Here is a 27,608-nt window from a genome sequence, read left to right as displayed (position 1 = left end):
TGTACATGATTTGGATACAACTTGAATTTCATTTCCTGTAATGATTATTATTAAACCGAAAGAGGGCTGACGTTAGGTATAATTTCCAGAAGAATTAGAAGTTCACAATGTTGATAATTTAGTTCCAGGAGACCAATCTGAGAATGAATGGCGAAGTCGAAGGAAAAGGACAGCCATAGTTGAAAATGATAAAGGTCCAATAGGGAACAAATGTATAATTTTATGTGAGACTTCAATGTCAATAATTAAGTTTAAGCCCAGAACAATTACAGAAGTTAAACGTTTGGAAATACAAATGTTTAGGAAATGTATAGTTGTATGAAGAACAAGCTGTTAATGTTAAGAAGCTCTTAGAAGATGTGGAAAGGATGGTGAAAGAAAGAAAAGAAGTTCTACACAAAGCAAGAGAACAGATAGTTTTTATGATTAAAAAATGTAGGATCATATGAATTTTCTTAGAGCGAGTTTGCATGAAGAGTGAAGAGTTCTGAAGTAAGCTCGAAGAAGTTTATTCTATAAAGAAAATTTCCTTCATGTACATTGCGTCAATTTTCTTTGTTTGTATGGGAGGAGAACTTGATACGATTTGTTTATTTTGGCCATATGTAATAGTTTATTTGCTTTCTGTTAATTTCACAGACATCTGTTCGATATATTTGTTAGTTTCAATACTGTTGTTTGTGTTGATTTAAATTTGTAATTTTTGCTGTATATTTGTTACACGCAATATCGGAAGCGGAAGTCATTTCCGGTTTATAAACATTTGTAGAACTGTCCAATCTTTTATTGATTCCGTTGCCAGGACAACAGTGCGTGAAAAGGAAAAAGTGAGTTGAGTTGCGTGAGATGACGTTTATTTAGTGAAAAACACTGTTTTATAGGAAAAGCCTCAACTTAATTCAAATGTGATTGCGTTTGTGAATATTATTGTTATTTTGCAGTGATTGTTTAAAGGCAAAATGTGTTATTAAATTTGTAAAATAGCAAGAAGCTATTTTTTTGTTCAAACCGTTTCGTCCTGAGAATGCTCATTGTAGCATAACATTAAGGAGAGTCTCATAACTCCGCCGCACAAGGAGATTGGGTAGCTACCGTGACGTAGTGATCCGTGATCCAGTGGCGAACACCAGAAAGGAACGTCACAACCCTCATGTGCAATGAATGCTATTTTACAGTCTGGAAGTGTGTGTCACTAGTGTGACAGTGTGAACATCCCGTGTCGCTTGTCCCATTGGTTTGAAAGTTTCCTTACACTCATGTCGATGGCACTAAGAAAGTTTTGTGGGGTTCCCCTTGTCGTTTCATGCAATCACCATTATCATCATCGCCGTCATTAGTTTAAAGCGGAAGAAAAGAGACAGTAAATATCAAAAATACAAATGATTCAGTGTGTGTGTATATCTTTAAAAGAAATGATGATGATAATAATAATAATGAACCTAATTCATACACAAAAATTTAGTTGCCAAGAGCATTCCACGCGTATTTTTTCTCCCGTATTATTAACGAAAGTATGACGATAACAGGACGTGGTCGACTGTCTAGAATGTTCGTTAATATCTTCGCGACCACTGTACCAAATATCATAGCAATTATCACATTCATAGAAACAGTAGCGAAGCGTAGTCTTACGAAGGAGGCAAGCAATGTTTCAGTACAACAAAACATGTAGTACAATGACACGCCAAGAGGGGGATTAAAGGTTTATAGCCTCATTGGCCCGGTGGCTGGATTTGTCAAAATATCATAATAAAGTGATGGTTCTAAAAATAAACCATATGATCCTCAAACGTCACATTTACTTTCGAAAAAAAAATCGCATTCGGAGTCAAACATTAAAATAAAAAGTTAAACACAAACTTTAAAAATTTCATTTCAAACCAAAGAAACACATGAATAGACGATGTACTCACCACAATAAATTCCAAACTCCTTTGCATATATAGGAAATTTCCCGCTATCGAACAATTCAACAAATCTTAGGGCCTCAAGGTTCTCAAAACGTGAAGACACTCCCATGCTCTTTCCACAACTGGAAAGCATCCACGCAAGATCACTTTGGAAATCTCTGAAACGACCGAAAGTGATACCAACCTATTTCCTTAATTTTATCCCTCATGGGAAGGAAAGATATATCAGTATGGAGATAGAAATTAAGCTGTGGAATCAGAATCATTACAGCAGAAAGAGTATATACATAATATTTAAGTAATAAAGTGTCATACAGAGGCGGGGCCGGGGGAGGTTTGGCCCCCCTTTGGCCCAGTATTCCTAAGAAAAGGAAAGTCAAAGGCAGGAAAATATGACAAAATGAGGAGACTACTACAAAAAATCCTGGGATCACCAATTGTGTCATAATACGTAATAAAACTTAAAACATGTTCTTGTGTTCATAATGTGTACAATGTATATGATTTAATTGTGCTGTGTAAATATCAGTAGAGAGTTCTTTTTAGATAGCTTTATTTTCACCCCAAGTTTTATTCAAAAGCAGTCAATTTATTGAATGTGGTTGTAAAATTTGTGAAACAGCTCACTTGAATTACTGTGTAAATAATTTGGCAGTTGCAAACACTGGTGCGGTCAACACTTTTGACGTAATTTGAGCTGGACCGAGCTGGACACAGGGTGCAGACCAAGGTCCGTCGAATCTTCCCTCCCTCCCTGGGGAAACTCTTCACGGGGGTGCAGACATTTCACTTCCTGGAAACACAAACCCCCGCCCTTTACCATCTCGCCCGAACTCCCAATATCCACTTTTTTACGCGTTTTACAATTCGCGAAATCTAAAATAAATTGTAATATAAAATGGTATATATGGAATTTAGAACAATGATAATAACTGCAACGTCCGGGCGCCGGAGCACTGCACACTACACCCCGGAGCGGTGCAAAAGTGTACCCATATATGCTAGCTTGTAGCCAGCCGAAGACATGGACTCAAAGTATCTCAGGGCTTGCGGGGTTTAGTATGGAAAGGTCAAAGGTCAACTTGTAAAAGTTTATTTATATTTATACACGCATGTAAATAACCAGTTTAGCACATACGCTCTTAAATCCTCCTCAGTGAGGTACCTGGACAGTATTAGTATTCTTATCTAATTTAGGGGGGAACCAACTAGTACAGGTAACCAATAGGAACCTGGGTAGCCGTCACGTGCCACGCCGTCTGGGGACAACATGCGAAAGCGTCAATAGCGAGGGACGGGCCAAGGAGCCCGCGGTTTCACAAAGGTGTTGGTGTGAAAGGACGCCGCAAAGTCAATCCAGCTACGACAAGGGAACGGTTCGGTCCCTTGGCATGTCCAGTCAGTAGCAAGAGACGGCAAGGTACAAAGGGTAGGTCTGGAAGCACCCAGGAGACTTGGGCTTGGGCCGCCACGACCCAAGGGTAGCACATCAAGCTCTTATGGGGCAGACCAGGTAGGTAGGAAAACTGCTTTTCTTTTCTCCTCCTTCCTTCTCAAGGAAGCTATTGGATCCTGGTAGGGGAAACTTCCAGACTAGATCTGGGAACCAGGTCTTTCGCAGTCGGCATCCGGCAGTCGACTCAGCTCCGGGCCTCGCTGCTTTGTTTATATACTGTTTGGTGGCAGCACTGAGGCGGGTGGAGAAGATCGGAACTAAGCCGGCTGCAGCGTTGCAAACTGCCTTCAATTCACGAGATGCAACTCGTGCGTTATAAAAGATCAAGTTTAGCATTGTAAAAACCACTAGCATGTGGCGATGTAAACTTAACACTTGTGTGCTAAACTGAACACGTTACATTAAAGAAATTACAAGATAAAGAGATTCGACAATGCAAGTTACAAATTAAACAACAATTACTGCACAAAAGATAACTGAATGCGTAAACCACGCAGGGTATTTAGCATGCTTTCTTTAACCAAAACGTGTGTGCCATAACAATATATGCTTCATGCTTAACAACAATGCACTCAAAATTAGATAAAAGATAAATCAAAAGCGTAAGCCTCGCAGGGCATTTCTCAAGCATTAATAATTATATATGAAAGAATATGGCTATCACGCAGGATAGCTACATGTGATGACCACGCAGGGTCGTTACATATGCCTCTCTCTCGGGCAAAAATTTTGAGGAAAATTAAAAAGTTTAAATTTTCAGAAAAATTTTTGGTAAACCAGAGTCTATATCTCTTTTACTCTTCAATCACTAAGTCTTTTCTTCATTCACTATTTGTCTTCTCCGTTCGGGGGAACACCTGAAGAGACGAAGGTTGTCAAAATTCACTCGGTCGACTGGGTTCTTGGTCGTCGGGTTCAACAGCAGGGCAGTGTTGCTTCGAACATCCGAGGCGACATAGGGGCCAATGTATACCTCAAACAATTTGGCGATAGTCCTATTCTTTCGGGAACTTAACTTGTGATTCCTGACAAGAACCAAGTCACCTTCTTCTAATTGAAGAGCGTTTTTTTTTCTTTCATTCTTCTGTATCAACAATTGTTGAGCCTTGCTAGAAGGTTTAGATAAGGCTTCGTCGTAGAGATGGTGAAGTAGTCCAGAACTTCATTAGACAGGGATACACGGAATAGCAACCCAAGAGGAAAACACTTTGAAATATCTGAGACAGGGTGCATGGCAAGTTAATCAGCGAACTCATAACCAATAAATTCATAATGAGACACAATATTAGCTGGATGAAGTTCCAAATCTTCCAATCTTCATTCTCCAGTAAAGCCATCAGGAAAAACGGTAAAGAATGTGACTCGTAAAGAACTGTCTCGGCACACTGCTTATATCCAACATCCTTCAATGGTACGAGCTTCTCAAGAATAATCTCCAAATTGCGTCTCAGCACATTTAGGAACTCATGCTTATGGGAATCAGTCAAAATATCTAATACCTCTACCTTCCTTGAGAGGTCAGCGGATTTATACATCTCAGCCTTCTCTACCTGGCCTACGTGGATGTACCGCACAGCTTCAATATCCAGAGGATTCCCTTCCTCATGTTCAGGAGTCTTCACGAAAACCAACTCTGCTGAGTGCTGTCTGAAGCATGACATGACTTCAAGAAGATTCGCAACATATTTCTTCAACATAAAAACTGCAGTACTAAAAGATATTCCGCCGATTTGTAGCTCTACTCGCCTACTTCCAAAAACTCGCTTTCTGTGGGTACCAGAGAAATCAACTAATCTTATTTCTGGAACCTTTTGTACCTGAATGCCTGGTATTTGATCCTTTAGTTTAGTCCAGACATTATGACTTAGAATTGAACATTCGCTTCCGGTATCAATTATACAGTTTATCGGTATTTCCATTAATTTTGAAGACACCGCTGGTGATTTGTAACTGGTCTTAGATGCTCGTGCAGATTCCAGATCACTTTGCAAATTTATTTCCTCTGTTTCGGACAATTGAAAATTTACTTTTAGTTCCTGGATACATCTTAGTGGTCGCTCCTTCCGAGGCCCCTTGCCTAAATGGGAACGAAGCACCTAGACAAGGCTCTAGTTTGTTTGACTAGACTGTGACCTTTGGTTATGCAGGAAGTCCCGGGTTGTCTCTAGGGCTTCCTCCTGCTCAGAGGTCAAGTCTTCTCTGGTTGGTGACTGCCTTCTAGTCTGTTCTGCACCCCGAGGTGAGTATCGTCTAGGGGAACTCCCATCCTGATAATTTCTTATATCAGGGAAGCTTCGACCTCTTTCTGGATAAGGTCGATTAAAGTTCCTCTGACCATCCTGTTGGCTGCGGTCCGCTCCTCTCCAGCCTTGTCTTCTATAAAACTTTGGAGTCCTCGCAGCATTCCTTTCTCTACCGCTGGTTCTGGTCTCGATGTTGCGGACTTTGAAGCTCTTATTATTGATTCCAGACTCTTTACTCTTGGGGTCTTCCTTATTTCTCCAGGCATCGGGATCGTCATAGATGTCGAAGTCCTTGAGAAAACTGGTCAATTCATCAACTGATCTTGGAGCATGCGCAAGGCAGAGGTTCCGGATACGATTCGGCAGCTGTCCTATTATTAGATTCAGCACTTCACTTTCGCTGAAATTGTCACTCAAGTTTCGATAGGCAGCGTAGATGCTCCAAGCGAAGCTCTCCATATTCTCGTGGACTGGGCGAAAATATCGTCGATTTCTTACGGCAGTTAACTGTCTTTGTTTGGCTTTCTCAGAGGCAAACTCCTCCTTAAATCTTAGGCAAAAGTCGGCATAGTTGACAAAACTATCTATGTTTCCCGCCAGCCAATGTTCCGCCTTGCCTGCAAATACTCTAGGAAGTAACTCAAGTCTATAGTGCTCAGGTATCTGCATAAGCTCGAAACTGACATTGAGCTCTCTAAGGTACTTCTCTGCCGATTGGGCCTCGATATCGCCTTTGAATTTTGGTATGTGGGCGATATCAGCCATCCTAGGCATCTTGAAATCGGCTCTACGTCGAGGAGGAGATCCATCAGAACTGTCTCCCTCTCTAGGCCGCTTGCCTCTACCTGTTCGAACTGTTCTTTCGACGCAGTAGGGACTTTGCACTACTCTAGGAGGTTCAAAGGTGACCGCTTCCGGGTTTAAGCTTCCACCCCGTTCAATAGAATCCGGGAGTACATCTGAAGTGGCTTCGGTTTGCAACTGCAGTCTTTGAAACTTATCCTGCAGCTCACCTACTCTTCTAATTATAGTTCCAGTTTGTTCATGGATCTCTTTTCGAAGGGACACTTCCAGTCTCTTGGTCTCTTCACGGAGAGAGCTCACTTTTTCTCCAGCAGTTGTTACAACTTCTTCCCGGAGATTCCGCGTCAATGCGTCGGCAGCCTCCTTCTGCTCTCGTACAGTTTTTTCCATCTGCTCGGTCCTTTCACCAAGGGTTTTTACCACAGAACTCATTGCTTCAACAGAGACCTCTATCTGTTTAACCCTCTCGGGATCGTCACTTTCAGTTTCTTTCCTAGTAACTTCCCCTCTAGACTGGACCAGTTCTAAGCAGGTATCTAGATTCCTCTTCATCTGTTCATGCTCTCTTTCTATCTCTCCACGCCACTCAGCTAAGGGCTCTAGTTGTTCTTCTACTACCCTTACTACCTCCTGTTGGCAAGAGATCCGAATTTTCTCCAACTCTTCTCTAACACTTTCTCGTTGGTCAACCTTAAGCTGAGAGAAAAACGTTCGCAACTCCTCCCTACTTTTCTCGGCTTCTAGCTGCCTTCTTTCATTCTCTGCCTCTTTTTCTTTGTTTCTCTTTTCTTCCTCTTCTTCCTTTTCTTTCTTTCTCTTTTCTTCCTCTTCTTCCTTTTCTTTCTTTCTCTTTTCTTCCTGACTTTCCACCAGGACACGGAGAACTTCTAACTCCCTTTCTCTTTTCTCTTCAGCTTCTCTCTTCTCCATCTCCCTTTTCTCTTCAAGAGACTTTATCAGAGTCCTAAACTGATGTACCTCTTCTTTCCTTTTAGCTTCTTCTTCTGCTTTCTCTCTTGCCCTTTTAGCTTCTTCTTCTGCTTTCTCTCTTGCCCTTTTAGCTTCTTCTTCTGCTTTCTCTCTTGCCCTTTTAGCTTCTTCTTCTGCTTTCTCTTCTTTAATACGGGCTGTCTCCTCTTCCTTCTCAAGGAGTCTCCTCTCCTCCATGGATTCGACCACCTGTCTCAGCTCTAACAACTCTTTCTTTCGAGTTTTCTCTAATTGAGCAGTTTCCCTTTTCCTTTGTTTTTCATCAGCTTGTCTACGCTCTTCTTCCTCTTTCTTTTCTTTACGTCTCAGTTCTTCCTCATCTTTCTTACGCTCCTCTTTATCTTTCCTTAACCACTCCAGCAGCCAATGGTCTGATTGGGTCTTACTTGGAAGACTTGGTTCAAGCAGGGACGCAACCAAGGGTGCTGATAAGCATGTTTTACACCTAGCCTCTGCATCAGTCTCTGAGGTCTCTTCTTGCCCCTCACATCTCAAATGGAAATTCTTGAGACACTGGAAACACTGGAAGGACTCCATCTCGGCTCCAGAATCATCACAGCATGCGAACCCAGTCTCACCTTCCATGGTTTTTCTCCCTCTGCTCCGTAGACTCATTCCGGACGTTTCTTTTTCCATTTTGTCACAATCGTATATGTCACAACACTTTACCTTCGTGAATTCTGTATGGTTTCTCCGAAAACACTTCACTACCTTCGTGAATTCAATGGACGAACACTGTCACTAACTCTTGCACTACAACCAGTGAGCCACTTCTAGTCCATATACGGCTTCACCACGTAACTAATCTGACCCCACGTTTTACAAGTCGAGCCCTGTGTTTTTGCAAATCGGGCCCCACGTTGGGCGCCAAAAACTTTTGCAACGTCCGGGCGCCGGAGCACTGCACACTACACCCCGGAGCGGTGCAAAAGTGTACCCATATATGCTAGCTTGTAGCCAGCCGAAGACATGGACTCAAAGTATCTCAGGGCTTGCGGGGTTTAGTATGGAAAGGTCAAAGGTCAACTTGTAAAAGTTTATTTATATTTATACACGCATGTAAATAACCAGTTTAGCACATACGCTCTTAAATCCTCCTCAGTGAGGTACCTGGACAGTATTAGTATTCTTATCTAATTTAGGGGGGAACCAACTAGTACAGGTAACCAATAGGAACCTGGGTAGCCGTCACGTGCCACGCCGTCTGGGGACAACATGCGAAAGCGTCAATAGCGAGGGACGGGCCAAGGAGCCCGCGGTTTCACAAAGGTGTTGGTGTGAAAGGACGCCGCAAAGTCAATCCAGCTACGACAAGGGAACGGTTCGGTCCCTTGGCATGTCCAGTCAGTAGCAAGAGACGGCAAGGTACAAAGGGTAGGTCTGGAAGCACCCAGGAGACTTGGGCTTGGGCCGCCACGACCCAAGGGTAGCACATCAAGCTCTTATGGGGCAGACCAGGTAGGTAGGAAAACTGCTTTTCTTTTCTCCTCCTTCCTTCTCAAGGAAGCTATTGGATCCTGGTAGGGGAAACTTCCAGACTAGATCTGGGAACCAGGTCTTTCGCAGTCGGCATCCGGCAGTCGACTCAGCTCCGGGCCTCGCTGCTTTGTTTATATACTGTTTGGTGGCAGCACTGAGGCGGGTGGAGAAGATCGGAACTAAGCCGGCTGCAGCGTTGCAAACTGCCTTCAATTCACGAGATGCAACTCGTGCGTTATAAAAGATCAAGTTTAGCATTGTAAAAACCACTAGCATGTGGCGATGTAAACTTAACACTTGTGTGCTAAACTGAACACGTTACATTAAAGAAATTACAAGATAAAGAGATTCGACAATGCAAGTTACAAATTAAACAACAATTACTGCACAAAAGATAACTGAATGCGTAAACCACGCAGGGTATTTAGCATGCTTTCTTTAACCAAAACGTGTGTGCCATAACAATATATGCTTCATGCTTAACAACAATGCACTCAAAATTAGATAAAAGATAAATCAAAAGCGTAAGCCTCGCAGGGCATTTCTCAAGCATTAATAATTATATATGAAAGAATATGGCTATCACGCAGGATAGCTACATGTGATGACCACGCAGGGTCGTTACATAACTTATTTTAGTTATTTTATGACTAAGAATTATTTTTATATTCGCGATCTTGTTTACGTGTTCATGAAGACAAATATTCTTTACTCGTAGTTTTTGGTGGCAATATATCCTTCTGCTTTCGGTTGAGCTCGGCCATTTTCGGGAATAACGCAAGCTCAGCAAGCAGAGCTTTTGGTATAAGCGTTGTGGACGGGTTCCACTCGAATTTCACGCTTCGCCATGTGACTCTTTCGGGTGCGTTATTTTCCCGCAGAGCAGCCGCAAGCATTGAGGCTGGTGCTTGCTACAGAGTTGCTGAGGGAGTTTGCGGCCGTAATTTTTCGCGAAATCGAGTGCGATGGAAACGAAATAAGGCTAAAACATTAAGTACATTAAATGATATTCGAATAATGCAAGCAGTGCTTGCATTGCTTGTACTATATCTTCGCCTCTGCATAGAAATGCTTCATGTAAAAGAATCAGACGTTGCAGCGAAAACTCCATTTACTTCCATTATAAGCAGTCGAACACCAAGCACCGGGGTCAACACCAGCGCCTCTAGCGGATCAGAGAGCGCAGAACCGTGCACGTTTTCCTTTCCACACTACGTTATTCAAGGCGCTGTAGCCGTACTGTCAACCGCAGTCGTAACATCTTGTAGTAATATGTTTAAGCGGCGCCCAATGTGGGTGGGACTTCCCCGAAAGTAGAATGGAATGTTCCGCATGGCGTTTCGGGGCGCCACAGTGGACGATAAGCTTAACTACCCCGTCCCTTCATCTGAATTTCGTAAAGAAGAAAATTGGGTTGTTCTTTTAAATGTAGTGTTGGCATTAGCTTGTGTTTGTAGTATTCTGGAACTAAATAAATACATTCATTTGCTGAGAAACAATTATTTATGAAATTCTATGTTGAAATAAGTATATCAATTCGATTTTTGGCGTGTTCCACTTTTAGATAATCGTGGCGATGATGATGATATGATGAAATTGATAAAGGGACTCGAACCCGGAACCACTGGAGCTGTGCTAACCACTTCGGCATAGAGGTCGACTAGGTTTACCCGGAAGTAAACACTGACATAAGTACCGTGACCGGCTGGCTTAAGAGTTAAGTAATGTATTCTCCCGAAAGTTTTTTTCTGTCTATGGCCATGAATGGTCGTCCTAAACAAGAGTGAGTGAGTCAACAAGAACTGATTGTGTGACTGATAACATTACATTCAATTTCCTGTCCAAATTAGAGCTGCGACGAAGTTTCTTTCTCTCCTGAGCTTCACAAACTAGTTTTATTTTTCTTCTTGGAGTTCTGATCAACAACTTTCTTTACTATTTTCAACGGTGCCCGCAAAGGGCGATATCTGGAAAGACACATAATTCGTATGGTGAAATTGTAGCTTGAAAACAAACATGGAAGAGGGATGCAATGAAAGACAGAAGAATAAGTTGTCTCTGTGCATCGCGAAAAACTACAAATAGACAAAGAACTCTTTGAAGTAAGTCTTGAAGCTTTCATGGCGACGAATGATGAAAATATTCTCTCGGGCTATCGATCAGGTTTTCCAAGCTTAGCTCTGGAAAGCTTGGAATCCTTTCCACAACTCCCTGGTCGATAGCCCGAGAGAATCTTTTCATCAGGCAACTCTTTATAAAAAAACTGACAAACGTTTATGGAAAGGAAGCAAATCGAATCAAATTTTCTATTTAAATAGTAAACTTAAGTCTGAACTTGACATCAACGGCACGATATTTCCAATTCAATTTCAATTTTATAATTTGTAAAACAGTAATAATAATAAAAGGTAAAACATGAGTTTTTATAACTGACGGGCAAGATATGAAATCTAACTCTGCCCCCTAGTGCTCGAAATAGAAATTCCTAGCTGATGAGGGGGGGGGGGTTGCCTACTTGGGGAAACGTGAAGGGATGCTGGTATGGATCAACATAGAGGAAATGCAATGGGTGTGGGGGTGCCTATGCAAATTATCCTAGTGGGTATGCTTTTTGATAGTTTTCTTTACTGAGAGGGGAACGTAGTAGCACCCCCCCAATTTCATTCACTTTGAACACTGCTTCCGCCCCTGAGGAAAAAAGAATCCTGCGGGCGGCCTTCACTATTGATATTACGATTGATTTCTGGGAGCTTAATATCGCCACGTGGAAAGCCTATTGCGTAGCTCTTTAACTCTTGTTTTTAATATTCCTGCAAGGATAAAACTGGATCGTTACGAAACCTAGCTTCGTTGCAAGCGCTGGCCAAATGAGCCGTTGCTTCCGCGTCGCAGCAACGACCTTGCACACTTCGACCGAGTTAATTTTATCCCTACTTTGAAACAGTGGACCAGAGCTTATGCAAGTTCAAGAATTTTAGAAAGTGATGTGACGCACTGTGTTTTGATTGAAGGCCAACCACCTATGTTAATCCATATGGGACGTAAACTATAGTACACTTGCACTTTCCTCCATATATGACTCTCATTTTCAGTTTTATAAGTGAAAATAATAGCGCTAACTGTATAGTCCAGCTACTTGGAAACCATGAAGTCAGCAGTTGAGCATTAAATTAGCAGCCGTCAAAATCTGGTCCTGCTTTTATCCATACGGGCATCCAGAGTGCAGTTCTATTTTATTTGCGCATATATTCTGTTTGTTTTTCTGCACAGTTGTTTTTAGTGCTTGAAGTGTAAATTGTTCAGTGGAGGGAAGTGTATGCTGAAGCCTTGAGGCTAACTGGGGGATGCACCTACGTATGTTTAGCATTGTGGGTGTGTGTAGAAACAATATTCAGGGTAAGGATAAAGTTTTTCCCTGTTTTCTAACATTTATTACGCAAAAATACATTGGGTAGTTTTTTTTTGTGTTATCTTGGAAATAGCATCAAAACTAAAAAAAACACTCTTTTTTAATGTTAGGCACAGACATGTGTTTTCTAAATGTCCCCTAAAATCACGTGTTTGTTCTTTTATTCATGCGCACGGAAATGTCTAAACAATACTCAATTTTTTTTCATGTGTTAGACAATATCTCCTCAGTCACCTTCGCTAACACAAATCGTTTCTGCAAAATTTTAACCACTGTGCTTCGAGGGATTCCAAGTTCTCTTAAGGGTCCCGGGTTCGAATCCCGGTCGGGCTTGGTTGTTTGTGAATGTCCTTTCATCAATTTCTTCATTTCATCACTCATCCCCCATCTTCGCAAATTAGCCAACAGGCACAAAACGCGAAGTAAAATAAACTAAATCAAATCAAAATCAAACCAAGTTCTCTTGAGGCACAAGTTGATTTCCGAGAACTCCTCTGAAACGTGGTGCACACTGTGTCCATAGTCCCTCCACTCATAGCAGGACTACCCGTTCTGGGCATGCCACCAACACTGTCAGTCTCGTTAAACTTTGCATACCATGCTTTAACGCTTTTAAAATCTTGAGAGTCTCGTCCATACTCCATTCTGTCTTTGCACTGTCAGCGGTGATTTACTTTCTTTGTACCACAAAATACACCGCACTTTCTTCTTCATTGACGGCGTTTGATCGCATAGCCAGGTGCAATGACACACACAAGAAACACTCGATGATTCGGACTAGATAACACCACAAGATTCAGGGACGTAGCTAGGCTGATCAGTTCGGGGGGGCCCAAAACTTAAGATTTTTTTCTATCAAACCATTAAAAACTAACAAACTATTAATATACCATATAGGCCTACATATATGTACAGTATGTGTGTGTGCTTTATTTATTTATTTATATTATATATATATATATTGTTGAAAGAGAACATTATATTCTCCTGTAGCCCCCTAAAATTTACGAATATAGACTCGCGAAATCCACGCGGTCCATAAAATCACTGCATTTCCTACCAATGCATCAGTTTGTGTTCAACGAAAGTGTATGTCACCGTAGGATCCGAGCGCTTCGAATTCTGTCGGTTGCGGGACTTCTTGAGTCTTTTGTCAACATGGTGCCAATCAGAGTTTCTTTCTGCCAAGGTCGTTGCACCTATGAATCGGCTCTTCAGTTTGAGTGGCAAAAGACATGTTATACGGAGGAAAGATGTACAGGAAAAATGACCTTCTTAAATACCATGAAACATGTAAAACATCCACAGATATTTATTCGGGGGTGGTCCCTTTGACAAAACATCAATATCCTCAAAATTCTTCGAACGGACTGTGTAAAACATTGCAAAACTCCAAAAACTGAACCTGCTCTGCAACACAAGGAAAATGCCTCATTTAGCAATCAATGTGCCTTTGTTAAGTTGGTAAGTTCAGTATGTCACTACATTTGAAATAATGCTGATGGTAAAATTAATAAAGTTTGTTAAATGACAACGACTCCTTACCACAAGAATATAATTATTCTTTGCGGATATCCCCTATAACGGTTGGGGGTGCGACGTGCTGACCCCACGTCACCCCATTACTGGTTAAAGATCTCCACACCTCTAAAATTTTAGGTAGGATTGTGGGAGGGACTGGCAGTCGGGAGATAGACCAAGGCCCTTCCAGGGCTGTTGAACCACGGGTTATTATATATTTATAGATGCTTAAATATATGTGCAACCTCACATGTGTTTCCAGTGACTCATTGCAAGGGTTTGTTATTGTACTTGACTCAACAAAATAAGCTTACTGTGTGAGGCAGATTCATACGAACCAAAAATACCCAAAATAATAACAATAATAATAATCATTTACTTCAAAATTACAAAAATGTATTTACTTGTTCTTGTTTAAATTTTCGATTCTTCGAAAAGTTTGTTAAGGAGTTGAGTTGAGTTGGTGTTTTTAGTCCTATTTATGCACAGTAAGTCTAATCGGGACTGGACCTACAGTTTAAAGTAAGATCCGGACCACTGTGTACCTCCACTCATGTATCGAACCCGGGACCCCCCGATTACAAGGCAACAACGCTATCACTGCGCAATCGGGGAGGCATCGTTTGTTAAGGAGGATTCTGAAAATCTGTCTCGAGAAAAATATGCGACTCGAGAAATCGTACAGTTTGTGAAGATAATTACTTTTAACACGTTGCGTGTTTTAAACTGTTTCAATAGTAGAATAGATATTTGGTGCGAATAATACTACTTACCCGGAGATATGAGGCATCCTGCCACCATTATACTTATTTAGCGTGTATTGCGCTCTGATTCGGGAACTGTTTGCATATATGTGGTTTACCGCTGCATAAGCGGTCGTTCTTCAATCTACTAAAGCTCAAAACATTGTTTGGACGCAACGGCAACACTCAACGCCCAACCCTGCCTGTTGTTGACCTGCGACTGCTAGGGGTGGAAAGACCGCTCCCTCAAAATTTCGAGAAACAACGAAGTTCTAGGTTCCTACACTGACATCCACTATAGCTACAACCAGGAAAACGAGAAAGAAATGTGGTTTTGGGTTCGTGCCACTCAAATTAAGAACAGTGTTTCTAACTGAAAGAAAAAATTACTGAAAAACTATTTTGCAATATTTGTCATGAAAGTAAAATTTTCAGCAAATGTAGAACAGTTTGCCGGGGCCACGTGAACGTTTCGGGGGGCCAGTGCCCCACCGTGCCCCCCCCTAACGACGTCCCTGACAAGATTCCTCTTTCTATATGTCATAGTTTTTACCTACGATTTTTCTTAATCCTGGAAAAACTGTGATCACCCAGTATATATTGAACATAGGCCATTCCATTTTAGATTCTTGCTCCACTGCTCACGTTGACGCGTAAACATGATGCCAACAGAAGTTTTCAATTTTGGAAAATTTTCCACGAATATCTTTCACGTTACATTTTGTTTTCAGATACTGTATACGTTCGTTCACGTAGCATTTTCTTCAAGTTATTTTTCCATCTACCTTTTTTGGTAAGTTAATGTTCAGGAGCGCAGCCACGGAACAAGGCTTCTTTCGTGGCGAGAATTTATGTCAGTGAGTCTGTGGGTTGGGGATGTACTGGATAATAATTTTAGTTTTAACAGTTAGTTTTAATATTTTTGGTCACATTGAAATTTACAGATGAGAGCCTCCCCCACAATAGAGGCTGTGCTTCTCAAGCAGTGGTTAGCACAGCGCGCCAAGACGCCAGAGGCCCCGGGTTCGAATCCCAGCCTGGACATAGGTGTTCTTTGCGAGTGTCCCTTCATCAATTTCATCATACCATCACTCATCATCATCGTCGCGATTAGCCGAAAGTGGAAGAAAATCGACGCTAAATAGCAAGAATCAAGCAAACACATACATCCCCTAAATCCGGACCTGACTAAGCCCAGTGTCGTTGGCTGTTGAATAGAATATGTTCACCATTGAGGAGGAGTGTATTTGGTTTTGTATGCATAGTAGTATATACATTGATATGAGAGAGTGGGTGAGGGGAAGGGATATTTTCACTAGCTTAGAGGTGGCGAATCCAACCCTAGTGCCCTCCTTATTCCTCCTTGGTGACCCTATACCTGTAGAAGTAAACACCATCACTGGAATACTGCGCTGTTTTCTCCTGTCACATTATCGTTATCAACACACTTTTAAAACAAGCTCAAAGTTAGTTCACAATTAAATAAAAACTAATCCCTTACCCAAGATCTCCTTAAGAACACGAAAAAGTCAGACCTCCTTTGCAGGTTGTTTCAACGTCTACTGCAGCTGCCCTTCAGAATCTACGCAAGAGATAGATGTTGCAAACGACCTTGTTTAACGGCAGGAGACCGACCTACTGATCCTCCCTATTACTCAAGCGTTTACTGTTACATTTCACTAAACAGCCTTTTCTTCTTCTTCTTCTTCTTTTTTTTATGTTTTGGTTGCGGAGGTAGGTGTTGTGTGTATAGTCACGTGATTTCATTGCTTCATCAGTGAAAGGTTGCATGGAACTTAATGACTTGCGCCTTAATTTATAAGCCCGTCTGTGAGAAGTTCCACGACAGCTTCGGAGCGGGAAAGTTTCATTTAAAATGTTTCATGTTAAAGCTTCTTATTTGGAATATAATCCTAAGGTTTGCCACTTTATTATCCCCTCCCTCTAGTTTCGAAACTTAATGATATTCCAATATTACAACATTGGAATACACCGTGTTTATTAGACAGTTTTCAATCCAGGAGCAACGTAAAGCGGATCGACAATATAATCAGTTCGTTGATATTGATAGTCATTGGCGGAAGTATCAGGAGGGACACGGGGCACGTCCCATTTCCAAAAGGGAAGACTAAATGTTGTGCAAAGTAATGATGTCGTCATATCCCAACAAACATAAAAATGTTCGAGCAACACAATGTAGACAGCCAAAGAATGAGACGAAGTAACAAATAAAGTAAACGGGACTGGATTTGCTGGACACTGAAACTCTGATCTAGGACGACTTGAGTACAAAACCATCACGTTAATGCAGGGGTTCATTTTGGCTCAGGGCCGAGATAGCGTGTGACTGCAGACGGCAAGGCATTCCGGGCCGGCATTTTCGTCCCGTAGCGTCCCGCTTATTTTTACACACATATCTTTAGCATGCAGACAATTACATAACAATTGCAAAACGAATACTAACCAGTGTTAAAAGAGTTGTTAAAGTGGTGGCCAACTGCATTTACACATTCCCGGCATCTGTGGATGAAATTTTGATTGACACGCAACAGTTCCTTTTCCGTAATTTTTGTAAGTTCTGTTTCTCTTAATCACAGAAAAAGTTGCTTAACTGTTTCTCTACCTGGAGCCGGCCCCCGTGGCGGAGTGGTTAGCACATCGCGCTACGACGCCAGAGGTCCCGGGTTCGAATCCCGGCCTGGCCATGGATGTTTGTGAATGTCCATTCATCAATTTCATCATATCATCAGTCATCCCCATCTTCGCAAATTAGCCAAAAGTGGCACAAAATGCGAAGTAAAATGAAGCAAATCAATCTACCTGGAGGTGGAGCTGTAACTCCAGGGAATTTGTGAAAAATGTGAAAATTGCCTATAAACGCCTCTACATGATTCAGCTTTCACATAAGTTTCACATATAAGAATTCTTTGTTCTAAGGTGAACTTTTCGGCTGTCATTTCAATGGTCTGTCTCACAGTCTTATTAAACACTCACAAACACACACTGGGATTACACAGAAAAAACTAACACACAAACGCGAGCACACACACACACGCAATGAAATGAGAAAATACACTGCACGCTAAAACGAACAGAACTGTGCTGATAAGCGAGAACTATTACGCCTGAAACGTAAGCTTTAGATATTGTGTTGCTCTTGCTTTTTTTTGGGGGGAGGGGGATGCACACTCAGTGTCGTATTTGTGATTTCATTCCTGGAGGTAGGTCTTTTTTGGTGGGGTATGAAAATTTGTACATGTTACCAGTCACTTTTTGCCTGGCGGTTAAGTAGGCTACCTTAGAACAGTGGTTCCCAAAGTGCGTGCCACGAAATGTTCCAATATTTTCACTGAAGTTATATGATTGTTGGTAACAACATATATATTAAATTATTATTCCAAGGTAAAAATGTAGTTGACAAAATCGAAGATTTAAACAAATATGTACTTATTTAGTACTTTTTACACATATAAACGTACAAAATGTTTCTGAATTTGAAATATGTGTTTATTTTTTAAATTAAGGCAAGGAACCTAACCACACTAACTGAGCGTTGCAATTGTTAGATAGGCCTACATTCTGACTTTGGCGCCTCGGAAAAATCTTGAAACACTACGGGCGCCGTGAAAGGAAATTGTTTGGGAACCCCTGCCTTATAACATTGTTTCTAACCTAGGTCATTAAATCTTATGATAACATTTAAACGTAATTTACAAACACATAGTACATACTGTATATTTACAATCTAGGAAAGCCCAAACTCGCACACAAAAACGGCTAGCGAACTATTAACACCGAAAACTTGACAAAATATCTATTGCTAACCTACTTACAAGTTTCTTGTGAACTTCAATACATGTAATATATCAGCACTATGCCATAGAAGTTTAATGAAAAACAGCATATGTTGGCTCGGTGAGTTGTTCATTTGCAAAATTGTGTTTCTTTTTTTTTAATTCACAAGGCTGCATACTCTTCAACAAGGATATCTTTCCATAACTGGACGTCTTTCAATTCCCTTTTCTTTGAGGGGGAATATAAACTTCCATGGAAGGGATAAAAATAATTGTATTTCGCGGGGGATTAATTTTTTTGTGAAGGGAAAATCCGCGGCATCCCCCTCCTTAATTTGCACACTGCCTAGTGGTATAATGCTATCACCTTGAAATCAAAAGGTTCCATCCGAATTCGATCTCCGCTTGATTCACATTACACAGTGGTTCGGATCCTACTTTAAACTGCAGGTCCAGTCGTGATTAGCCTATCTCATCATATCTCTCGAAAATAACTTTTTATTGAGAACTGAACGCGCTTGACCATTGAGGCAATAATCAGGCACTGGTGGTGAACTATAAAAATGCACATTATCTTGAAAAAGAAAGCTAATTAATGTTTTTCAGAATGACGGTCACATGACCGAGGTAATGAAAAATAATACATGTATATGTGTATAATATACATACAGTATATTCTGTGCAAAATGAAGTATTAAATTACCACAGGTGTTGCCCACGGGACGAGACGGGACAGGCTTTTAAAAATTTGAGACGAGACGAGATTGACCATGTGTCCCGAGACAAACGAATATTTTCGAGACGAGACAGCATTTCCACGAGACGAGACAGGCCAAAGTCTCGTCTCGTGGGCAACACTACCACAGGTATATTTTAGGCTTATTAAATTACAACACTTTCTTCACGTAGCCATCAAAATAAAAAAAAGTCCTGCATAGTAGCACAGCAGAAGAAACCAACTATATCCTTTGTTCATAACTACGCAGTTAACTACAGAGACTGCTCGACCTCTATTGCTAAGCACTTACGCATAGGAAACCGCTTGGTAGCAATTGGATGCAGATTGGATACATCACAAATTTGCACCAAATGACAATTCTAAAGTGTTTTTTTCTTAATTAAAGGCGTTAAGGAAAATTCAACGTAATTAATGGCATAATTCAGGGATGCATATCTCACCCCCCAAGGCCAACGGCGCATCCCCCCAAAATCATGACATAAGTCAATTCAAATCATGTCATAATCCCCATAAAGTGTTTAATTACGACAACGTGTCTCCTAAAAATAACGTTTATCTTAGCTTTACTATACTTGATCTGCCCCCTCTCCCTAAACAGGAGTGCCCATCACCCCCAAGATTGTTGATGCATTATCCCCCCATCAAAATAGTTCATCACAATCCCCGAAAATAGTTTGGATGAATAAGTAATAATTTATGTATATTTGAATACAATACCATGTTATTTAAACTGTCCATATTTCTAACTTGTTCAATTTTTGAAATAACGGAAAGCTAGCATATTGATTGGTTAAATGTAATAAATTATATAAATATGCATTTAAGCAGTGTTTGCGAGTGGAGAATAAGATTTATAAAACCCACAATTTGAGTATTTAACACAAATTGTCACGCAACTTAAGATAGAAAATTCAACCTGAGCACACCAATTAACATGCTGCAGCCATGTGACCGATCAATTATTGTTTGACGAGACCAAGGAATATAGAGACATTACAGAACCCTAGCTAGAAATTCCTAAGCTCAGGGCGAGAATATAATACGGTTCCTCAAGGGGCGTGCCCAAGCGAGGGGGTTTGGTGGGGGTATATAACCCCCCCCCCCCCATTTGGCTCAGTGTTACTAAAAAAAGAACGTCAAAGGTAGGAAAATATGACAAAATGAGGACTGACTATCAAGAAAAATATACATAACTCCTCACTTTGGAAAATCCTGGGCACGCCACTGGGTTCCTCTTGAAGGAACTCGCACCCCCTCTGCTTGGGAATTGAAACATATAATCCAAATATCGAGAATAACATTCATGTCTTGTAATGCAGCTATAGCACAAGACGTCACATTCATCTCAGTAGAACGCCAAACACATATTTTCGAAACACATAAATGAGAGCGAAGTAAGCAATAAAATTGTTGCATCCATTTCTTTGCAGGCTTTCAAGAATATTAATTTAGTGGGGCATCAATAGCTACTTTCTTAGGATCCCGCGAAATTTAATCTTTTCCAGCTTCTCTTTTCGTACTGTCGGCGCCGAAAACGTGTGGATACCATATCGCTAAATATAGTCCCCAAAATATAATATTCGAACTCTCCCTCCACTACAGAAATCCCTTGACAATATAAGATTTAACACTTTATCAAGAGCTTCATATCTCCCCCTAAATTTTAATACTCAATACTCCCACACCCACCAAAATTTACATGCCAATTTTAGGCTTACTGTTTACATTGAAGAATGGATATTGCATCCTCCGAAACAAATAATTCTCAGTTCCCACACCAGAATTTCCGCAACAGTCTAAGACGCAAGAAATGGATAGCCCCCTCAATTTAATGCTCACTCCTTAACAAAAATATCCGCCATAATGTAAGACTTATCTCTGATATTCAAGAGTTGGATATTGCCCCCCCCACCCCAAACGTTAATTCTCAATCCCCCCCAGAATCCACGTGTCAATTTAAGCAAGACCAAATATGTCATAGTTGGCTATTGCCTCCCCCTTTCCCGATAATACACATTACAATTCCCTTGAAAGTCTACATATTGCTATTTATATTGCAGCAACGGTTAATTGATAACGTATCAACTTGTGTCCAATACTATGTTGTTCACTTCAGATTTCCATCATAGAAATCCCCTCCCAAAGTTGGGCGGACGCAACTTACGTCAACAAACCCACCCGTGGGCACCCCTACCCAAAGATACTTTCTTTTCTTCATGTAATGGATTAAATATGGTGTATTTAAGGCGTAATTTTTTTTTACATAGATTTTAGAACAAATATATAAATGTTGAATTTCATATTATTTGAAAGGGGAAAAAATCCTCCCAAGAATCTCGATGGTTCAGTCTGCGCCATAATCCCCCTCCCCCCGTGGGCACCCCTGGCATTATTTACATTTCAGTAGTTTTCTTCTTCAGAACATGAATATGCCACATACCGATTAGTGCTCCAAATTTGCTTCATGATGATCTTATAAATAATAGCAGGCCCGAGCCAAAGGGGGGGGGGGGGCATGTGGACCATGCCCCCTTCCATAGAACTATGAAATATTTTATTGTGAACCTATAAAAGAACCTAGGATGATTTTTCAGATTTTTCATATTTTTTTCTCGAATAAATAAACGGATTGTTTGTGTAGAGAGGCAGACCCCAGAAGTCGGCAGTCAGCGATATATGGTAATTTTAGTTTCATAACCGTCGATGCATGGCTACCTATCAGACATGCTCGATTTAGTCGAGACACTCCATTCTTTTTAAACTTCATTCCGATTTTTTTTTCGAATTGCAGTCGATCGTGATGCGAAAAAGTCCCGTTTTCTCGCGGTGGGGTTAACTGATATTCAGACATGTTGTCTGATTACTTATGTTGTGAATAAATTATTTTTTAAACATAATAATTGTGGCTGTTCGATGGTGTCGGCGTAAGAAAATTAAAATACATTTGAAAACATTGTGAATTTGCGGAATACAGTAATATTAGACTATTTCTGATAATTGAATGTGAACATTAAGCATTATGCAAGGATACTCCATAACACATATAATAATCCAACAGCATTTTGGATCTGCTCCCCTCCCCTAAATTAGGGTGACCAGATATTTGTTGACCAAAAAGAGTATAGTCTATAGGTTGAAGGTGCGCATGCACAAAACATAAAGAGAAAACGAAAATAAGGGTGGCTATTTGTTATTGCTTCTATTATAGTCCCCATAAAATAGGCCTACACTCTACAGATTCAAATTACTTATGGGTCTATTGTAATTAGCTAAATACAAATACTTCCTCACCAATGGCCACCATCATTCATACATCTGGGATGATTTTGCTTCCTTGAGTATGTTCAAGTCGTCCTTTATTGCCAGTCCAAACTCTTCACAGGTCATGTCCACATTGGATTTCACTTTCAATACTTCTTCGAGTGTTGACACCAGGAGTGTACTTCTTTCCTCTCGCCAATAAGTTTTTATAACACTGAAGAGTCTTTCACAATTAACATTTGTACCAGACAGAGTAGACAAGAATATTATAAGAGGCACAATCACTTTTAAATTTGACTCAGCCTGTACTAACCTCCACTTACCCATCATTGTTTCTTTTCTTTCTGTGGATTTTAATGCATTTTTACACGTAAAATAATGAATGAAATGAAATAGCAAGGAAAATAGTATATTTGGGGATTTTTGGAAATTGAAAAGAGTATAGAGTATATGAACCTCTAAGAGAGTATAATACTCTTAAAAAGAGTATGTCTGGTCACCCTACCTAAATATAATCCTGATTAATAGCATTTACAGCTTTACAGCGAGATTTTGAAAATAGGACAAGGTCGAAGTTAGGCACTGACATTTGGCGTTTTGCAAGTTCTGGCCACCTTTCGATCTCACCACCTAAGTTCCTCTGGGCACATGTTCGTGCAGTTATAACTTGACAAGTTTAAAAACAAGACGCTGCAATCCATTGTTTGCGCACCTCACATCACATTTCCCCACTCCATTGTCTGCGGCGACGTTCATTCGCAGTGTTGCAAACTGGAGGGAGCTGAATCCTCTGAGAATTTTCAACGAAATTTGAATGTGAAAGGCATGAATTAGTATCCCGTCACCTACGCTACCTATTGATTGCGCTAAATTCTAAATACATTTTGATATTTTCCCTTTAAACCTTAAATGAATTAAGTTATATTAGGGATATTTCTTACCAGCATAAGAAATGTATGAAATAAAACGATAGAAAAATGAAAAATATATAAACGATAGAACTGAGCTCACCTAAATGTTTTCCAGTTCTCCTTCAGTTTCACTCTCCCACTCATCCGAGTCTGTGTCTACCGATGAATCTGTGTCCGTGTCTGAATCGGCTTCACCAGGTCTAATTATCAGTTCATCTACACGCTCGTCCATAAGTCCATCTCTTTCAAAGTAAGAATCTTGCAGCCAAGAGTAAAGAGCATGAACATTTCAATGCTTTAGAAAAAAACACAGGCAAGCGTGTTATCAGATTGCCTTCTCGTAGTGATTGTTGTACGATAAACAAACGAACCACCACCCCACTCGGTTTAAAAAAAAATATATATATATATAAAAAAACTGGACACTGCTCGATGTCGCATTCAGAAAATGAAGTCATTCGCCCTGTAGTTTCTCTTCGTTATAAACCTTAACGCACGTGAGTAATACTACAGTTTACGATCGGCGCACCGCACGCATTTTCAAAGGCCGGATTAAATAAAATGAACCACTGATATAATAGGAGCCTGCATGCACCGTCACGCTAAACAGTGAAAATCGTTTGTCATATTTGTTTTAGCTTAATTTTGCTGAGTTAGCACCACTGGTACTCTCAACGCCAGACAAGTGAGTAGAAGAATGGTGGGGAGGATGACGTAATAGAAAGTGCTCCGCAGCGATCTGCGCATATCGGGACTTAACTTGTCAAGTGTTCTTTGTATAATTCAATTGCAAGGGCGGTGAATTATATTCTTGCTTCGAGTGCTGAAATTTCTGGCTACGTCTACATTGCTCCCTTCGACGATCCTTGCTTCTATCGAAAACCCTAACATGATATTTCAAATGCAGTTGCGGCTGCATGCCCTTGTCATTTTGAGCAGTTACGAACGTGCTAATCCTTTCGTCTCCTGATATCCTGCAGGGTTGCAAGTAGTCTACTAAAGTTGGTCTGCCACGGATAATGGGAAAAACTTTGTTTTTAGCAAACGACGTCAACTTATTGATCACTGATCAGATAGATTAATCGTGACTTGACATACAGTGTAAAGTGGAATTTGAACCACTGCGTATTTTTCATATTTTCGTCGTTTTTATGTTATTCTCCGGCCAACATACCATTCATTCACAGCGCAGAACGGTTATTTTGACAAAATTCTGCTTCCCTGCTAGCTGCTTTGGGGAGGGATTTTTAAGGTTGACGCTTCTTACCCAAGCAGTAAGCCTAATTGGTTGTTTGACCGCGAGTTCCTTCGTATGTGAACGCGGCAACAGATGGTCACTGCCATAAAGACGGTTTCCGCGACGCGACGGATCCTAGGCCGTCCCGGCTATAATTTACACGGTAGATGAGACAACTCGAACTCGGAACCAGTGGCGCCAATTTATTGGGGATCCAGCCAGGCACGTATCCAGAGGGGGGCTTAGGGGGCTCGAGCCCCCCCGAAAGTTTTAGGTTTACACTAGATGAAATGAGGTTTTTGGTTTCTTGTTGTGTGAAATAAAATAATGTGACAATAATTTAAGGAGAGAAGTAATTATCGAGGCAAGATTGAGAATGTTCCGTAACCCTGTTATTGATAATAGCACGTATCCAAGATGGGGCACAGGGGGCTCGACCCTCTCTAAGGAGAAAATAATTATCGAGGCAAGAAGGAGAATGTTTTATACCCCCTATTATTGTTAATAGCACGTATCCAAGGTGGGGTTGAGGTGGCTCGAGGCCTCTCCACCAGGATTTTTTTTTATTTTACACTAGATAAAATTAGGTTTTTGGCTTTTTGAATAATGTGACGATGATTTAAGGAGATAGACAATTATCGAGGCAAGACGGAGAATGTTCTATAACCCTGTTGTTGATAATATTGCACGTAAACTTTTCTTGCGCGTTCGGTGTTGTCGCAGAGCACTTGAGCACTATGTAGAGACTTGTCAGCATTTGGAAGCTGCACACCAAAGGTAGCGCCACATGTAGGGCGATTCGTTGTAATATCTAATCTCTGGAAGGCGGGAGAGGGTACGTTTTTGAATGAGAGAAGGAGTCAACTACTGGCAATATTAACGAATCGTTTTATCTGCGGAACGTTCTAGAATATAATGAGGATTCAATTTTTCGGTTGATCTGTACAAAGAATCGGTTAATGAGATTTTAGAGGTTAGTGTGACAATCCATACAGTCGATTAGTGATCAGTCAGCGTCCTCTGGTTGCTTTATAAAATATAGCGATTCGAAAATGAAGACATTGACGACAGCAGAACTTCCGGGGCCTCAGTGTAGTGCTAGTTCGAGTCGAGGGCCGAAGAGATCAAGGCCTCTCTCTCTCTCTCTCTCAAGTGAATATTTCAGCAGTCCTACCGGATATTGGAGTGGTTTATTAAAACAGAAATAAGCTGCATAGAGCAACTGAAAAATCATAATTTTGAGTGATGATTTAGTTTTGCCAGAACTAAATTTCGTATAAGCAGTCCGAGAATTTCATGGTATAAAAAAATACTTTTGTTTAAGCCTACTGGGTTCGAAACACATTCAAACACTTAACTACCATAAAGAGACAGCCGAAAATTTTATGAATGCCGAGAAGAGAAAGCAAGAAGATGTTGCATATGTAGATATTTTAGGCGAAAATTGCAGGCTCTACCAGAACCCGAATCAGGGCTCTACCAACTGAGCCACCAAGCCATCCTTGACTTCAACCGATTTTTCGTTAAAATGTCTACATAGTACATGTCCTGTGTATATCAAATCGTAAGGTGTTGCCTGTATAGTGAACAAGCACGGGAAATATAGGGGAGAGAAGAAAACTGAGGAGCATTCCCACCGGTTGAGGAGAATTTTTTTCTTCTGTGGTCAACAAGAGCTACTACTTCGAGGTGACAATGACAGTAGCCTAATAAGAGAGATTTCACACCGTGTCGCCTGTGGATTTCACAAGTCGAAATTAGGTTTGTGCGGCCTTTTGTGTCGCTACGGTGTGAAACGTTGCTGTTGATTGGCCCATTCCAATGGACATGTATCGCTTGTCCCTTCGGTCTGAAATCTTCCTAAGTCTTGAAAATTCAAGTCACAAGGATGGAAAATTAGGGCCTTCTTAAGGTTAGGTGGGAAGGCAGACAGACGACAGCACCCTAAAGGATCATATCCAAACCTGCAGGAAGAACGCATCTTACTTTAATCTCCAATACGGAATGATAAAACTTCTGGTGAGTTGATTTTAAAAAATGTGTCCAAGATAAAGAGTGGCGTGCCCAGGATTTTCGGAAGGGAGAGGGGTTACGCATACTACTTTGGTGGTCAGTCCTGATTTTGCCATTTTTCCCCTGTCTTTGACGTTCTCCTTTATTTTTATTTTTTTAAAAAAAGGAATACTGGTTCAAATGGGGTTATGACCTCACCAACCCTCCCTTGGGCACGTCACTGGAGATAAATGAGTAAGCATTTGATCATACTGAGAGACGAAACATTAGAAGTGTTGGGAACGGAAGGGTTTTCACTGTGCATTAATTGTTTCGTGATCCAGCTGTATTCGAGAAGACTTCCTTGTTTCGTGCCGATATGACAAGACAGCGGAACTGTGACAGGCATTTTTGAACACTTGTGAGTGCTAAGGCCTGAATCTGAACAATTTAGTGCGTTTCGGCTTTTATAAGAGCTGCAAACATGGGAGGAGAAGACACGTTAGTGGTGTTCAGGCTCGAATCTGAGATAAATATTCGAGAGCTGTCTGCGTCAGTTCGCAGCCCACAATTTGAATCTCGCGTTGTCGAGTGGATTGTCCATCCCGTGCATGTGTATCAGCTTCGTAAAAACACTCAAAGGCACCGTAGATGTTTTTATGCCTGATGAGAAGAAATGGACAAACACACATACTGAGATGGTTCCGGCACACAATGTTAATGCATGGAAACAGAGGAGTCGAGTGGTAAAAAATGTTCCGATTTCACGTTCAGATTAAAATGACAGCCTTACAGTGGCGACGATTTAATTAAGGGATAGTTGCTCCCCATTTTTTTGCCTCAACATTATGGCCTCTTAATGTTAAGCCTTGTCTACCAAGAGAAAGTAAACTTTCCTTGCACCGCCGTCCGCCCCTTCCCCTTTTCGGAACCCAATTGCCACCACTGGTCTTAAACATACAATGTGAGGTTCTTACTATACCCCTTTAAAAATGGTGTTAAGCGCCCCCCCCCCCGAAAGGAATTCCTGGATACGTGCCTGTCTCCAGCGCACCCAATATTTTGTCGTGTTATTATTCCTGAATCGTGGACTGTTTATTGAAGTCAGAAAATAACACA

The 27,608-nt window shown here is 41.0% G+C and overlaps 1 protein-coding gene across 2 annotated transcripts in view; it reads right to left on the bottom strand.

The window, feature by feature from the left end:
- bwa (alkaline ceramidase) overlaps positions 1–16,167 on the bottom strand; it is a 59,977-nt gene extending 43,810 nt beyond the window's left edge. Inside the window, exon 1 of one of the 2 annotated variants that reach the window (XM_083130920.1) lies at positions 16,057–16,167. The gene's annotated coding sequence lies outside the window, so the exon portion shown is untranslated. The remainder of the gene's footprint in view (positions 1–16,056) is intronic. The other variant, XM_083130919.1, reaches the window with a different exon arrangement.
- Between the last annotated feature and the right edge of the window lie 11,441 nt (positions 16,168–27,608).

This window comes from Lepisma saccharinum, chromosome 11, assembly GCF_977018435.1.
Source record: "Lepisma saccharinum chromosome 11, izLepSacc3.1, whole genome shotgun sequence".
NCBI classification, from domain to species: Eukaryota; Metazoa; Arthropoda; class Insecta; order Zygentoma; family Lepismatidae; genus Lepisma; species Lepisma saccharinum.
Note: the sequence above shows the minus strand (reverse complement) of the source record. Positions and strands in the feature narration are given on the sequence as shown.